The sequence below is a fragment of the Neofelis nebulosa genome, chromosome 3, assembly GCF_028018385.1.
Source record: "Neofelis nebulosa isolate mNeoNeb1 chromosome 3, mNeoNeb1.pri, whole genome shotgun sequence".
NCBI classification, from domain to species: domain Eukaryota; kingdom Metazoa; phylum Chordata; class Mammalia; order Carnivora; family Felidae; genus Neofelis; species Neofelis nebulosa.
Window position 1 is genome coordinate 43,452,570 of NC_080784.1, and position 16,220 is coordinate 43,468,789.

Here is a 16,220-nt window from a genome sequence, read left to right on the forward strand (position 1 = left end):
ATTTGTAAGATTTAAAGAATAGCCACAAATACAAACTCTCAATTATTTGCCACCCAGTTTAAGAAAGAAAACATGACTGTTTAAAGTTCTCCATAGAGGGAGGGAGGCAAACTATAAGAGACTCTTAAGGACTAAGAACAAACTAAGGGTAGATAGGGGGTGAGGGAGATGGGAAAGTGAGTGATGGGCAGGGAGGAAAGCACTTGTTGGGATGAGCAGTGGGTGTTGTATGGAAACCAAATTGACAATAAATTATATTTTTAAAATTTTTAAATAAAAAATAAATAAATAAATAAATATAGTTCTTTATAAATAAACTTTATAAATAAAGTTCTCTGTAGCCTCTCCTGGATTCTAAACCTTTCTGTACACCTTAAGAAGTAGCCACCATCTTGAATTTTGTGTTAGATTCCTTTGCTTTTCTTTATAATTTTATCACATGTTTATATCTCTAAATAATTTATTCTGGTTTTGTATAATTTTTAACTTTATGTAAATCCGAACATGGTATATATATTCTTCTTTGACTTGCTTTTTAAACTTGACATTATATTCTGGATTCCTTGGTATTGTTGAATGTAGTTACAATACATTTATTTTAATGTTGTATGCATACACTACAGTTTTTTTCCTACTGTTAGCAGACATTTTTATTTCTAGATTTTTCTGTTTGATATAACAAAAAACTCTGATAAGAACATTCTTACACATGGGTCTTCATGCACATGTACATAGGTTTTTTTAGGGTTTTTATGTAGGAGAAGAAGCTTTCTATCAAATTTATCTGAAATCTTTTATTTACTAGATAAGTACAAATTGTTCTTTAGATTCATTTTACTAGTGTACAAATTCATAAACCATAAATAAGTATAGTTTTTTCCATAATTTCTCCCAAATGCAATATTATCAGAATTTATTGTTTGCCAATAATGATGGCTGTGAAATTGTATCTCTTGTGTGGTTCCAACTTACATATATTTTTTTCTGATCAGTAATAATGCTGAAATAATAGCTACATAATAAGGATTTGATCAATGTTTCTGCTAAAGGTAAAAAATATACATTATCACCTTTTATTTTAAAGTCAACACTTGACAGATACATTTGATTGATTAATGAGAAAACCAACAAAATAATGAAGCTGTTCAAGATAATTGGCGAGAAGGAAGAATTTGTAGTGGTTTATGCTTGGATGAGGTGGTCAGATTTCATGCAAAACTATTTAATATCCTTTGGTGTAATAAAACTCCAATTTGGGGAATTATCCCTCCTTTTATACAGAAATAATTTGCAAAAAAGGTTTTTCGTTGCATTTCCATCTGACAAATATCATTTTCATTGCTATAATTTTTCATAAGTTATCATCTATCCTACAGAGTTGAAAACTACCTTAATCAATAGTAAATAACAAGTCAAACAAAGAACAACATTCCAAGAGAAGACATTGGACCAATTTTTCTGTGAAAAACAAGATAACAAATATTTAGGGCTTTTTGGACCATATGGTCTTTGGTGAGACTATTCATCTCAACCCATGGCAGCAACCATAGAAAATGTGTAAGCAAATGTACATGGCTGTCCCCATCAAATTTTATTTATCTACAAAGAAGGTGATGGCAGTGTCTGACCTGTAGGCAAAGTTTTCAGACTCCTGATCTGGAGAATCAGAATCCACAGGTGGGCCTGACAGAAAACATTCAAAAAGAACATTCAATAATCCTTTGGTCTATTTTTATAGTTTACATAATTGTCTTAAAAGTTTCCCTTTTGATCATAAATAATCTCGAAAGATTATTCTCGACCATGGAAAAGCTGATCTCATTGTGTTGGTGCCTAATTCATTTACATAATTGCAGTAAAAAGTGTTAATTTACATATATAAGACACTTTTTAACGCTGTCAGCAAATCTAGGGTCCCCTGGTGTTAAGCATCTTGTAAGGCCAGAAAATTAACTTTTGCCTGGAGAAATGGGATTGTTGCAGTATTTCACAGATGCTTTTCATTGTTATTTTCTCTTCTAATTTGAAACCATGGAATCAAACTCAAGACCTTCATCTCTACCAGTTTCATCTGCAATATGTATAAATATGGGCGAAATCCCCTCTCCTTTACTACGGTTTCTGGCCAGAGAGCAGCCTTTCCTTACCACCTATATAGATAGGAAGGTTTGAGCCAGGGTCAGAAAACTTTCTATAATGGTCCACATTGTAAATGTTTTATCCTTTGAGGGTCATAAGGTCTCTGTTACAACTACTCAACTCAGCTGTTGTAGCACAAAAGCACCATAGACAATAGGTACACAAATGGATATGCTTTCATTCCAAAAAAGCTTTATCTACTAAAACAGTTGGTGGGTTGGATTTGGACCACAGGCCATAGTTTGCCAACCTCGACTGTAAGCCATAGAACAGGTACTAGCCCAGTTTTCTTATCATCTATCAAGGAAGGTAAGGAAGAACTGACCAATATTCCAAGACAATTATGTCATTGTAACAGAGACAAAAACCTAATTCCAGTTTTACATCAGTATAATATTTGATACTAAAGGAATGGCAGCTCTTTAAAAAGATCTGTTGAATAAACTCATTAAAACTGAGACACCTTTGGCAATATGTTAATACATGTTATGACTTCTTTTCAGACTTATTTGCATATACTATAATTCAAGACAAATAAAATTCTCTTCTGCAAAAGAATTCAGATTTTGTTCTTCACTATCCTTTCACATTTTGGAACAACCATTCATTTTATCGTAAACCAAACTCTCCTCTTTTTTCACGTAAGTAAACAAAGACAACATCTATTTAACAGAAATAGCTAGGAGGTAGGTGACTACTGTTATATCAATCATTTTAACAGAACTGCAAAGCTCATTTACATGTGTAACATAACTCTTACAGCCACCAATATGTATTTTTTGATGTTTATTTATTTTTGAGAGAGAGAGACAGACAGAGTGCAAGTGGAGAAGAGGCAGAGAGAGAGAGGGAGACACAGAATCTGAAGCAGGCTCCAGAGCCTGATGAGGGGCTTGAACTCACCAAGGGTGAGATCATGACTTGAGCCAAAGTGGGACACTTAACTGACTGAGCCACCCAGGTGCCCCAACAAACATGTATTTTTTACAATTTTTTATCTTTTCGAAGAGGCAAAAATGAACAATTTTGTTGACATTGCCCAGGAAAGTATCTCCTCTGTAATGCATCCAAATAAAAAGCTAAGAATCTTCTCTTGGTAGTTTAGCCAAGTATTCAAAGATCATATATATATACATATATATGTATATATGTATATATACATGTATATATGTATATATATATGTATGTATATATATATGTATATATACATGTATATATGTATATATATATGTATGTATATATGTGCCAAGTATTCAAAGATCATATCAACTCAATACTGGTTTAAAAAATTAACTATGGAATTTAGCAATTTTGCTTAAATTGACATACTGCCAAATATAATAACTACTGATATAAAAACACTTGTCAGAGTTATAATTTCAAGCTAAACACATCATTTGATGCTTTTCATAATGTGAAACATTTATGGGAGTAATATAAGTTTCTTTGGTAAGTAAACCAGCATAATAAGTTTAGGAGATTAAATTCACCAACGTCTTCACTAAAAAAATAAAAACAAAAACACAAAATACAAACCTACATCTTCCTTTAAAAAATAAAATAAAATGTGTATTGGTATTATACTCCACACTGGTAAAGCCAGGGAAATACATATCACTATTTTGAAAGCAAATTTATCACACCAGTCTGATCTGCTCAAGGATTCATTTCCATAATAAAAGCATAGCTTCTGATTTAGCAGTTTTATAAGAAGTCTTTTTTTTTTTTTCCTGTAAAAGTTAGCACATCTGAAGCATTAGAAGTTCAGTTTCTTTGTTTTGGGGAAGTTATGAGAATATTATGTTTAAGTAAATGTTTATTAACGTTTGTAAACCGATGAAAACAGGGCTCATTTATTTTAAGGGAATTTATAACTTAACTTATTAATATATTTTGTAGATTAATACACACAAACACAACACAATGAGAGGAAAAGGCTTTTCTCAATTACAGACACAGAAACCTTGCAGTTTATGCTTCACAACTGCAGCCACAGGACAGAATAACATAGAAAACAAAATTGCACTAATCCCAATGTCAAAGATCTGTTCTCATTTCCAGCAGAAGCAAGACATTTTCTTGCACAAACACACAAACAAACAAATAAAATCTAAGAAATCAAATTCTCTGTTATCTAGACTAGATCCCTATCGCCGTCTGATAGAGAGTACCTAATGGTCAAGTCATAAAACCAGCCCCCCAGTCATCCTTGCCACCAGTGAGCAATAGCTTAGGCAACATAGGAAAATAAGAACTACAACCCAATTGAGCCAAGAACCAGAAGCAGAGACAAAACAAAACCCAAACCCCATAGAGTTAAGAAGAAAACACAGAAAAGGAAGGAAGGAAAGAAGGGAGACAGAGAAAAACAGAGGTAGCAAAAGCAAATTTTCATTGCCTCTGAGGATTCATCCTAGAAGTCAAGAAAAGACTTGTTTAGGCTTTACACTGACTTTCAGGGGCACCTTTTGGGTACCACATTAATTACCTATGGAAAGTAAGCCAACTGGGCATCTCAGGAGGACTTCCAAAAGCATCAAAATTAATTTTCAAAAAGCTAAAATCTATGTCTCAAATGCAAACATAAAGTAAGCATGTGTTAAAGATTTATGCAACTCATTAATGATAGAACCAGTTAGAAGATAAGCTTGGTTCTCCAATTTCCATTTAAATATTTATTGGCTCATTTTCCTGCTCAAAACCTTAACTAAGCCTTTATTTTCTATGTTTTTCTTTTTTTCAACATCTGATTGGCATGGAAAAAAGATGAAGAAAATCTTGAATATCATAGAAAGCAACATTCACAACAAATTTTCTACTCCTTTATCAAGACTTTTGACTTAAAATCCAGAGTTCTTTCTACTGCACTGTTACTATCTTTACTGATACATAATCTTTGTCTGCTAGGAGTGTGGAAAAACTTTGCAAACATGAACAGTGAACAAATAAGTAATCCAGGGTGGAAACTCAGTGGCTGCTATGGGATGACTTGGTCATTACAATTCTCAGAGCAGGCAGGTATTGAATAGGTTCTGAAAGTCAAAAGTCCTTCAGTAAGACGTATTCAATGGATATGGAGACTGGGATTTCATTTGTAGTATCTTTGGAGAGCATTGAAGTCAAGGAGAAAGTGAATTGACAAATGAAAACCAAAAAGTTGTCTTTTTGTGTTTTTCACTAGTAGTAGGTTTTATCTTTTTCCAGAAGAACAATTGAATATAAAATATTTCCTGGAGATCTATATTATCTACATCTTGTTTTTATTATAAAAGCTCCAGATATGAGTGGTAAATTAACCCATATGCCCTTTATCCCCAAAGTGGAATAATTTTGTATATTAGCTGTAAGGAAATACAAGAAAAACATTCTTTGAATCTTGAGCAAAAATAAGAAAGAAAAAGAGAGATGAGGGAGGGGGTGGGGAGAGATACAGAGATGAAACTGGCTTGTCTGCAAAACTTTAAAAAACAAAAGAAACCATCTTCTAAATAAATAGCTTAATACCAAGCAAAGTATGAATCAGATTTCTTAGCAGATTTCTAAGTCCAATGTGTAGAAGGTAATGTTGGAACCTTGGAAGAACTTGTGTGTGAATGTCGATCCTTTGATGGGTTGGATCAAGGTAAACAAGAGATGTTTAAGTTGAGTGAGAGTAAGTGCTTGTACAAAATAGTTGCTGATGTGGGAGCCTTCCTTTTGTTGCTCCTACCTTTACCAGAGAAAGAAAATATGGTTGTGGATAAGTCCCTAATGGGACGACCCGCTGTAAAGCTACTCTGGAAAAATACAGAACTGCTCTTTACATGAAAAGTTAATAGCAAGTAGGGTAGAAATTTCTCACTCGAGCAAAATGCCTGAGAATATAAAACAGATAGGACCTGGCAGTTCCTCCCATTAAAAGATTGTAAGTTTAAGTTTAGATTTCATATTTCTGTCATTCTTCCAAGTCCAAATTTGTCCTTCTAGCTATTTTATTTTTATTTCACATTCGTTGTATCGATAATTCCCAGTGGCTGTTGACTGTGGCCCGTAATCAACAGATATACTCACTAAGACTTATGGAGAATTTTTAAACACAGCTGTCCTGTGGCCTCAGGAGATTCTAATTCAATAGACCTAGAACAGGAAATTGGCATCTATTTTAAACCATTCTTTGGAATTTCTGATGATCAACAGGTTTAGGGACCATTACCCAAGAACGTTGGGAACAGAATTAAGGATATAGGTTAGTCTGTTTTCTTGGAACGTGCATTCCAGAAGATTGCAGAGATGAGTTTTAGAGGCAGGGAAGCAATGGGAAGTTGGATCAAGAGAAAGGAGGTGTGCTAAATTTGGGGTATGAGTGTAAAGAAAAATTGTAAATCCCCTGAGAAGCTTATATTTTGGACAATAATGAAGGTAGCAGAGAGATCTTTCAGTTAACCTCAAGATAGCCAAGATCAAAAGTCTGAATATCTCCCTCAGCCTCTTAGGACACAGCTGCAGTCCTGTAGGACAAGCTGGATGTGGTGATGGCTGCAGAATTTCCTTCTCTTCCTCCAGGGGGAGGGATAGCAGACACACTGTATGTATGCTCAATGCAGTGCACATATTCCCTGGCCATCAGGTCATGGTCACTTATCAAATGATATCTGATAAAACATTGTGTCCTACCTGCAAACAGTACCTTTCTGAAAAACAAGGTCAAGTTTGGAAAAAAAATATTTTTAAATAGGGCATAATTTGTTTTAACTTTTACCATCTTGTAATTCAGGACTTGATCAACCTTAATTGAATTTTCTCCATAAGAGAATGTGAGAAACTAAAAAGTGAGATAAGTAAGAGTTACTGCAGTGGGAATATAGACATTAACTAAGAAAACAAGACCTTCTCACTTATTGCAGTGGGTTGAATTGTGCTCCCTCCCACTGCCCTCACAAAGATATGTCTATGCTCTATTTCCTGGAACCTATGAATATGACTTTATTTGGTAAATTTGGTAAAAGGGTCTTTGCAAATATAATTGAGCTGAAGATCTTGACATGAGATCATCTTGGACTATCTGGGTGGACTGTAATCCAATGGCAAGTTTCTTTGGGGGGGGGTTATTTATTTATTTTGAGAGAGAGAGAACCTGGGTGACCAAGAGTGCATGTGTGTGGGAGGAGCAGAGAGAGTGGGAAAGAAAAATCCCAAGCAGGATCTGCCCTGTCAGCGCAGAGCCCGAATTGAGGCTTGATCCCAGGAACCATGAGATAATGACCCGAGCCAAGATCAAAAGTCGTATGCTTAACCGACTAAGCCACCCAGACACCTCCAATGGCAAGTGTCTTTAGAAGAGAAACACAGAAAGACAACACAGGCAGAAACTGGAGTGATGTGGCCACAAGCCAAGGAATACCTGGAACCACAAGAAGCTAAAAGAGGTAAGAAAGGATTCTCCTCCGGAGCCTCCACAAGGAGCACAGTCCTATCCACACCTTGATTTTGGACTTCTTGCCTTCCAAACAGGGAGAATAAATTGCAGTTGTTTTAAGCCACTCACTTTGTGGTCCTTTGTTACAACAGCCCCAGGAAACTATATACCCAGAAAACTCTTTCATAACAAGGGGAAGAGATAGTCTTGTGTCACCAATGTTTTGTGCAACACGTATGTGATAAAGAGGGAAGAAGAGATGAGGCCTATGAAGAGGTACACAAAGGTCTCTAATTCTTAATAGTATCAGGTGGTCAGAACGATGGTGGAGGGGTGCGCTTCAAGGACCATGTTTGGATGTGGGACACCAGCAGTGCGGTGGGTGTGCTTGTCCTGCAGCCAAGAAAATGGCCAACAGTGGACAAAGACAATGACAGAGGAAGTAGAAATTGGCAGCTGCAGAGAATTTCAGTAGCCAATTGAGTGAGTAAACCTATTCTGGGTTGTTCCTTGAGAATGGAGAATTCACTGGGTTATGAACCTCCCATGATTCTTCTGGTGGGAATTCCATGACAGAGATTGTTGTTATTGAACCCCTGGTCTCAAATACCAGGTGGGTACAAGTGGTGACACCATATTTGTGCACTCAGTGCTTACTCATTAAATGGTAGGTTCCATTTTTTTCCTGAATTATCCTTGGCCAAAATCACTGTTTCACACAAAACCAAAAGGCTTCCTGAAGGGATAATTGCTAGAAAAAGACAAGTGGCTTGGGAGAAGTCTACATTTTTGAATGTACATTCAAATGTACATTTTGAATCTACATTCAACCTTTCTCCTGTGTAGATTGAACAGAAAGAACATTCCTCCAAACATCATATTAGAAAAATTAAGGCTCAGTTCACACCAGATAAACACAAGAGGGTATCCTAGACACAATACCATCTTCAAGCTAATAGTTCCTAAATATATGTTAACTGTTTATTTAGTAGAGGGAGGAACAAAGGGATTTCTGTTACTAGCTATTTTGACAGAATTTGATATCCAATTTTTAAGGAAACTCTTCCACTTATTAAATTTACTTGTATTTGCTAAAGCAGAGTCAATATGCATGGAAAAACCAAGAAGCGAACTTTGTAATGTGCTATTTTCCCTTAATTCTTTATTCTCCAGTTTACTTTCATTATTTTCAGGAGCAGACAACTCCCTGGGACACATTAATAGTTTACAATGTGCATAATTAAAAGAATCATTAAATTTTGGCAAGCCATGTTACATCCTGCATTGTTTTATTCAGAACTTCAGTCAACTAGGATTGCCAACATGAAAGATACAAAAATCTCAACAGACATAAGCAGCACTACAGAGGAATATTTTAAATGTCTGCTCCAGATAAGAGAAAAACAAATACCATATGACTTCATTTATATGTGGAATTTAAAAACAAAACAAATGAATAAAAGAACAAAAAAAACCCCAGAATCAGAAACCTATAAATATAGAGAATAAACTGATGGGTGCCAGAAGGAAGGAGAGTAGGGGGATAGGCAGAATAGGTGAAGAAGGGGTGTGGGAGATACAGGCTTCCAGGTATGGAATAAGTCACTGAGATGAAAGGTAGAATATAGGGAATACAGTCAATGATACTGTAATAGCCTTGCATGGTGACAGATGGCAGCTACACTTGTGGTAAGCACAACATAAGGTACAGAGAAGTTGAATCACTATGTTGTACACCTGAAAATAATGTAACATTTTGTGTCAACTATACTTTAAAAAAATGGTAGTCTGCTCCAGACTTGTCTATTTCTACTGGTTTAGAAGCAATTTGTGGTTGACCAGTTACATGAGAAGTTCTGCCTGGAAATTAGTAAAATGATGCCACATTTATTTGAGTTTGTTTTTTATAGACAGACATCTGGGGCAATTGCCTTTCTTTCTGCCCTTGATTCTGCGTCTGGGCCTAATGCCAGTGTCTCTCTATCTGCTTTCAACAAAGACTTACACTTCCCAACAATTCAGAACCCATGGAACATGGTCTGCTAGTCCAAATTGTCTCCATCCTCCTGGGACAGTGACTGTTCTGTGCTTTCCAGTAAGCGTAGTTCTTGACACTGTAGGTCACACAAAACACTTTCCTTCCAAACCATTGCAAATATTGCATATGGGTTAATTTGGGAATTTAGCTAATTAATATTTTCTATTAACTCTCAGTTTACAAAGTGCTTGTCATAAGTTATACATTCTAGTCATTATGAAAAACCTTTGAGGTAAGTTTTATTATTATTATTATTTTTTCTAATGTCAAGATAATGAAACTTAAAGTGATTTGCTCAGAATCCCACACACAGTGGGTAGCTGCCCCAGGATTCTGACTTGAGTCAGTCATTCATTATTCATGCATAAATACTGTCTTTCATTAATTTTAAGATACATTTTTTTGTTTAAATTTTAACATTTCTAAAACTGGTATGATGTATTTAATTGGCACTGCTTTTGTTTCTTAAGAGTATAAAACATTATCAAAATAGAATGGTGTTCCTTACAACAGTGCTACCTTAGACAAGATGGCATAGTGTGTTTAACAAGGGCTTACCAGATGCCAGGAGTTGGTGGGGTAGAAGGGGCACTAGAAATAAAATTGTGAGCAACAATCATATTTCCCACTTTTGCAGTTTCTAGTGTTTTACCTGCATCATCACACCACCCAACCCTAGCCTGTTGTAAATTGTTTTCTATTTTGTCCCATGTGTTAGAAGCAATAGTCTTAACAAGATTACAAGCCACTTGAGGTGTTGTGTCTGGCAGAATTGCCTTCCTTATATGCAACCTATGATACTTTTCCAGTGTATTTTTTCCTGATGCTTATTTTGACCTTCCACACCAAATAGAAGGAGTCCCAAGGTGGTAGAATCATTATATTGATCCATATTTTTAAAATATTGTTTCTAGAACTTGGGAAATCACAGACATCTGTATAGTTTTGCTATGCTGTAATTTGCCAATATTTAGGATCTGATTCCTCAGGAACAGAGGAGTAGTTGATAGGTAGTCCCCCCCCCCACCCGCCCAGGTGCATTGCCCTCAAACTCTTACCATCACACCGCCAAAAACAAAACAAAACTGAAACAGACTCTGTTTCTTTATAGCAGGCTTGGTATTAGCAGCTGCCACGTGATCAAATGCAGTGAGGTTCTGAAAAACAGTGCAGCTGAGAAACCTGAGCTCCAGCCTGGCCTTCTTGCCAGCCAGCCATCAGCCTCTGAACCTCCATTTACTTGTCTCTAAGATGAATGTATTAGCATGAATGATCTCCAAGTCCCTCCTGGCTTTAGCAGTAGGAGGAGTGGAGGCCAGAGAGGGCTTGATTTTATTTTTCCACTATGTGCTTTCAATTAAGGGTTACCATTCAGCGATGCTGGTGGCTAATTACAGGCACGTGACAACAGTTGGATAGGAACTGGCTCTGGAAGATCCCACATCAGCGGAAGTAGTCATGGCTCTCACAATAATTTATTAATCATTGTAGTAGCATGGCACAGAGAAGGCTGGTGACTAAACACTTCGGTGATCCCCTGTATCCTGATGAAAGAAAGTACTGGAAAACCAGGAAGGATTATGGTGGACAGACAGATCTACTACAGAGATCTGGGCACTGTTTTGTGCCTGTATTCCTACCCAGGCCATGTCTCATGGCCACGTAAGTGACTAATAGGAACAAGCATCCAGTATCATCCCAGGGATCTCAGGGGAAATCACTTCCAGTAATCAGAATTGAAATTCAGGCTTGCAATTTTACTGCTTTCTTTTTATTTTAATTCTTTTTTAATTTATTTTATTTTATTTCTTTCTTTTTATTTATTTTCAAGTTACTTAACATACAGTGTAGTCTTGGCTTCAGGAGTGGAACCCAGTGGTTCATCTCTTACATATGACACCCAGTGCTCATCTCTGCAAGTGCCCGTCACCCAGTTAGCCCTCCATCCATCCACCTCCCCTCCAGCAACCCTCAGTTTGTTCTCTGTATTTAAGTCTTTTATGGTTTGCCTCCATCTCTCTTTTTTCTTATTTTTCCTTCCCTTCCCCTGTGTTCATCTATTGAGTTTCTCAAATTCCACATACGAGTGAAATCATATGATATCTGTCCTTCTGATTGACTTATTTTGCTTAGCATAATGCCCTCGAGTTCCATCCATGTTGTTACAATGTCAAGATTTAATTCTTTTTCATCACCAACTAGTATTCCACTGTGTATATACACCACATCTTCTTTATCCATTCATCAGCTGATGGACATTTGGGCTCTAAAAAAAACAATCCAGTGAAGAAATGAGCAGAAGGCATGAATAGAGACTTTTACAAAGAAGACATCCAGATGGCTAACATGTGAAAAGATGATCAACATCACTCATCATCAGGGAAATACAAATCAAAACCACGATGAGAAACCACCTCACACCTGTCATAAGGGCGAAAGCTAATAACTCAGTAAATAAAAGATGCTGGCAAGGATGTGGAGAGAGGGGAACACTTTTGCACTGTTGGTAGAAATGCAAACTGGTGCAGGCAGCCACTCTGGAAAACAGTATGGAGATTCCACAAAAAATTAAAAATAGAACTACCCTACAACCCAGTAATTGCACTACTAGGAATTTATCCAAAGGATACAAAAATGCTGATTTGAAGGGGGCACATTCACCCCAACGTTTATAGCAGTGCTATCAACAATAGCCAAATTATGGAATTCTTTTTTTTTAACTTTATTTTTTATTTAGAGAGAGAGAGTATAAGTGGGGTGGGGGAGAGGGAGAGAGAGAATCCCAAGCAGGTTCCTCATTGCCAGTGCAAGCCCCAGTGTGGAACTCGAACTCATGAACCATGAGATTATGACCTGAGCCCAGGTCAGACGCTTAACAGACTAAGCCACCCAGGCGCCCAGCCCAATGCTACATTTTAAGAATGTGGTGATCTGACTTGCCCAAGGTTGGTTAATTCTTGAACCTGTGATCCTCTGCAATCTGTTCTGTTCTGTCTCCTCCCACCAGCCCACCTCCCAGAACTCACGACTGTGTGAAGTGACGACGTACAGATTTCTGGAATCACACAAGCCTCCCCAGGATGTACACTCAGCCGTGTGTGAGGTGCTGAGCTAGGAGACAGCGAGTTTGCCCACGATATTATCTCAGGGGCAGACTCAGGAAAGGGAGGTGGAAAATGTGGCACATTATGGAGAAAACATTTTACTCAGTAGAAATACAAAGTTAGAACATCCCCTAAGACTTCCATTTCATGTGTTTTTTGTTGTTTGTTTGTTTGTTTTGGGTTTTTTTTGTTTTGTTTTGTTTTTTTATCTTCTCAAATTAGAAGGAAGGGCTCCTGAATGGGGCAGTGGGTTAAGCGCCTGACTCTTGATCCTGGCCCAGGTCATGATCTCCCAGTTCCTGAGTTCAAGCCCGGCGTTGGGCTCTGCACTGATGGCTGAGCCTGCTTGGGATTCTGTTTCTCCTTCTCTCTGTCCCTCCTCCACTTGTACTCTCTCTTTCTCTCTCAAAATAAATAAATCAACCTAAAAACATTTTTAAGAAAGAAGGAAAGGTGACTATGTTGCAAAGGAAAGCAGGGCAAACACATATCAGAAACCCGGGGTGCGGTACCAGTTCCTTCAGCGACTGCTGAGCGCTATAGAGGAGTGGGGACCGCCATGCAGTTTGGAGGGAGATTGGAGAGCCACTGTGCGCAGCCTGCCACAGACATGCAGACACACGTCTCTAGTGGGTCTCCCTGTAGCGTGTGGTAATGTGTGGATTTCTTTTCTTTACCCTCTGTCTCTATGTCTATATATATTTGGGCTTTTTTGACAAAGAAAACATATAACAATTTGAGCTCAATCACGTATTGGTAGCTCCAAGCACCTGTTTCCTTACCCCTTTCAAACAGGAATAATAGCGTATACTTGCAGAAATATTGGCATAATTGAAGGAGATGATACCATGTGCTTTGTGCACTGTAGTTGCTCAATAAACAGAGTTTCATTCCTCTGACCTTGCAGAATTTATTTATTTTTGTGGCTTTCATCTCATCACATAAAAGGGAATGATGATAATAAGAAGCCATAAAGCAGTCAACATTGAATATGATAAAATATGTGAAAATGCTATGGAAATGAAAGGCAATACTGTGGGATAGCAATTCTGAATACAATGGTATAAAAATTATATACAACCACTGAAATTACAATGTGGTGCTATATAAATTGACATAAAATCATGCCTACTCCACAAAAAGGTATAACTATCTATGCACCAGAATGGCTAAATTTTTTTTAAATGATAATACCAAATGCTGACAAATGTATAGAGAAATTGGATCACTCACACTGCTGGCGGGAAAGTAAAATGCTACAGCTACTCTGGAAAACAGTTTGGCAGTTCCATACAAAACTAAATATGCAATTACCATATGAACCAGTAATTAGACTCTAAGGCATTTATCCCAGGGAAATTAAAACTTCTATTTACACAAAAATCTGCACATGAATATTCCAGAAGCTTTATTCATAATAGCCAAACACAGGAAAAACCCATGTCTTCAGTGGGTGAATGGTCAAACTGTGGACATTGGTACCATGAACTACCACTTAGCACTAAAAAGGAAGGAGGTACTTGATATAGGCAACAACTTGGTAGCATTTTAGGTTGAGCGAATATATACTGTGTGGTTCTATTCATTAAGCATTGTTGAAATGACATGGGGCGCCTGGGTGGCGCAGTCGGTTAAGCGTCCGACTTCAGCCAGGTCACGATCTCGCGGTCCGTGAGTTCGAGCCCCGCGTCAGGCTCCGGGCTGATGGCTCGGAGCCTGGAGCCTGTTTCCGATTCTGTGTCTCCCTCTCTCTCTGCCCTTCCCCCGTTCATGCTCTGTCTCTCTCTGTCCCAAAAATAAATAAAAAATGTTAAAAAAAAATAATAAAAAAAAAGAAATGACAAAGCCACTGAAGTGGAGAACATGTTACAGATTGACAGAGTCAGAGATTGGAGAAGAGGTAAGGGAGGTGGGTGTGGTTATAAAAAGGCAACATGAGGGATTCTTGTGTTGCAACTGTTTTGTACTTTGTAGTGATGGGTACATGAACCTGTGCATGTAGCTACACGCTGCGTTTACCTAGACATACACGCACACACACGCACACACACACACACACACACACACACACAGGACCACAAGTAAAACAGTGAACATCTGGATAAAATCAGTAGATTGCATCAATGTCAATACCCTGATTGTGATGTTGTACTACAGTTTTCCAAGATGTTACCATGGGGAAGCCTGCGAAAGGTACATGGAGTCACTCTGTATTAGTTATTACAAGTGAATGTGAAACAAACATGATCACAAAGGAAGTTTAATTTAAAAAGAATGCCTACATTATTTACTATATGAAAGGGAGCCTGCTTTTTGAAAACACGTATAAGGAAAGCTGGAAGAATACACTGTTAGTCAGGGTTCGGTTGCACATAATAGAATCTACTCTAGCCATTTAGGCTCAGAGGAATTTAACACAGGGAAATAAGCACTTACAAAGTCATTGCAAAGGGTTGTGAGCTCTAGTAATGACTCTCCAAACTCCACTGTAGAACCGGCCCCCCAGGAAGCTGTCACAATCAGAGGTCTTGCTGGCTCAAAACCCACTACTACGGCTGCTATCACGCCTACAACACGGGTGCTCTGTGCCCCGCATGGACTGAACGCAACACGGGCCCTGTGCCATTGCCTTTACTGAATGCCTTTACTTATGCTGTTGTCGGGAGAAACTGCAGATGCATCAGAAACTCCAGCTTGATCTCCTTTCCACCTTCCAGACCTCGCACTCTGCTTTGGCTTGGGGGCAGGTGGATTGCATGGGAAACCTGAGGTTTAAGGGAGTCTGAGAAATATGCAACTTACATTTCCATCTTCTAAAATGAAGTAAAACTACCTACAGGAATTTGAATAGAGCTTAGGGAGCCATCTGCAGTACGGGCCACAGATATGTATCGAAATTTCTAATGCATCTCTATGTCAGGTGATAGATAACATGTTTGTGTTTGTTTTTTAATTCCTTTCTCTATGTGTGCTTTTTTTTAACCAAGAAAATATATGACAATATTAATAACATCAGAAAGCTATTCCACTTTTGAAAAGCCAAACCAAACAAGTATTGAATGAACAAGTTTGGGGGATAGAGGTGGGGCCACAGGGACTGGATCAGATCATTTTTTAAAAATTTTTTAATGTTTATTTATTTCTGAGAGACAGAGAGAGACAGAGCATGAGCAGGGGAGGGGCAGAGAGAGAGAGAAGGAGACCCAGAATCCAAAGCATGCTCCAGGCTCTGAGCTGTCAGCACAGAACCCGAGGCGGGGCTCGAACTCACAAGTGGTGAGCTCATGACATGAGCAAAAGTTGGATGCTTAACGGACTGAGCCACCCAGGCACCCCTAAATCGTTTTTAAAGTACCTTTGGGAAAAAAAAAAGTACCTTTGGAGTGCAAGAGCCTAATTTTTCATGATAAATGGCCATCCCTGTCCAGAAAACTTTAGGTTCAGGGTTGAAAACTGGAACGTCTACAATTAAAAGTAATGTAAATGAGTGAAACTAGCCAAATAAGACAATATAAAATGGTGATGACTATGACAAATATTCCAT

General features: G+C 37.8%; 1 long non-coding RNA gene across 1 annotated transcript in view; it reads left to right on the forward strand.

The window, feature by feature from the left end:
* Window positions 1-7,778: 7,778 nt before the first annotated feature.
* LOC131506702 (uncharacterized) overlaps window positions 7,779-16,220 on the forward strand; it is a 46,605-nt gene continuing 38,163 nt past the window's right edge. Inside the window, exon 1 of the long non-coding RNA XR_009259100.1 lies at window positions 7,779-8,017. This is a non-coding gene — a long non-coding RNA (uncharacterized LOC131506702). The remainder of the gene's footprint in view (window positions 8,018-16,220) is intronic.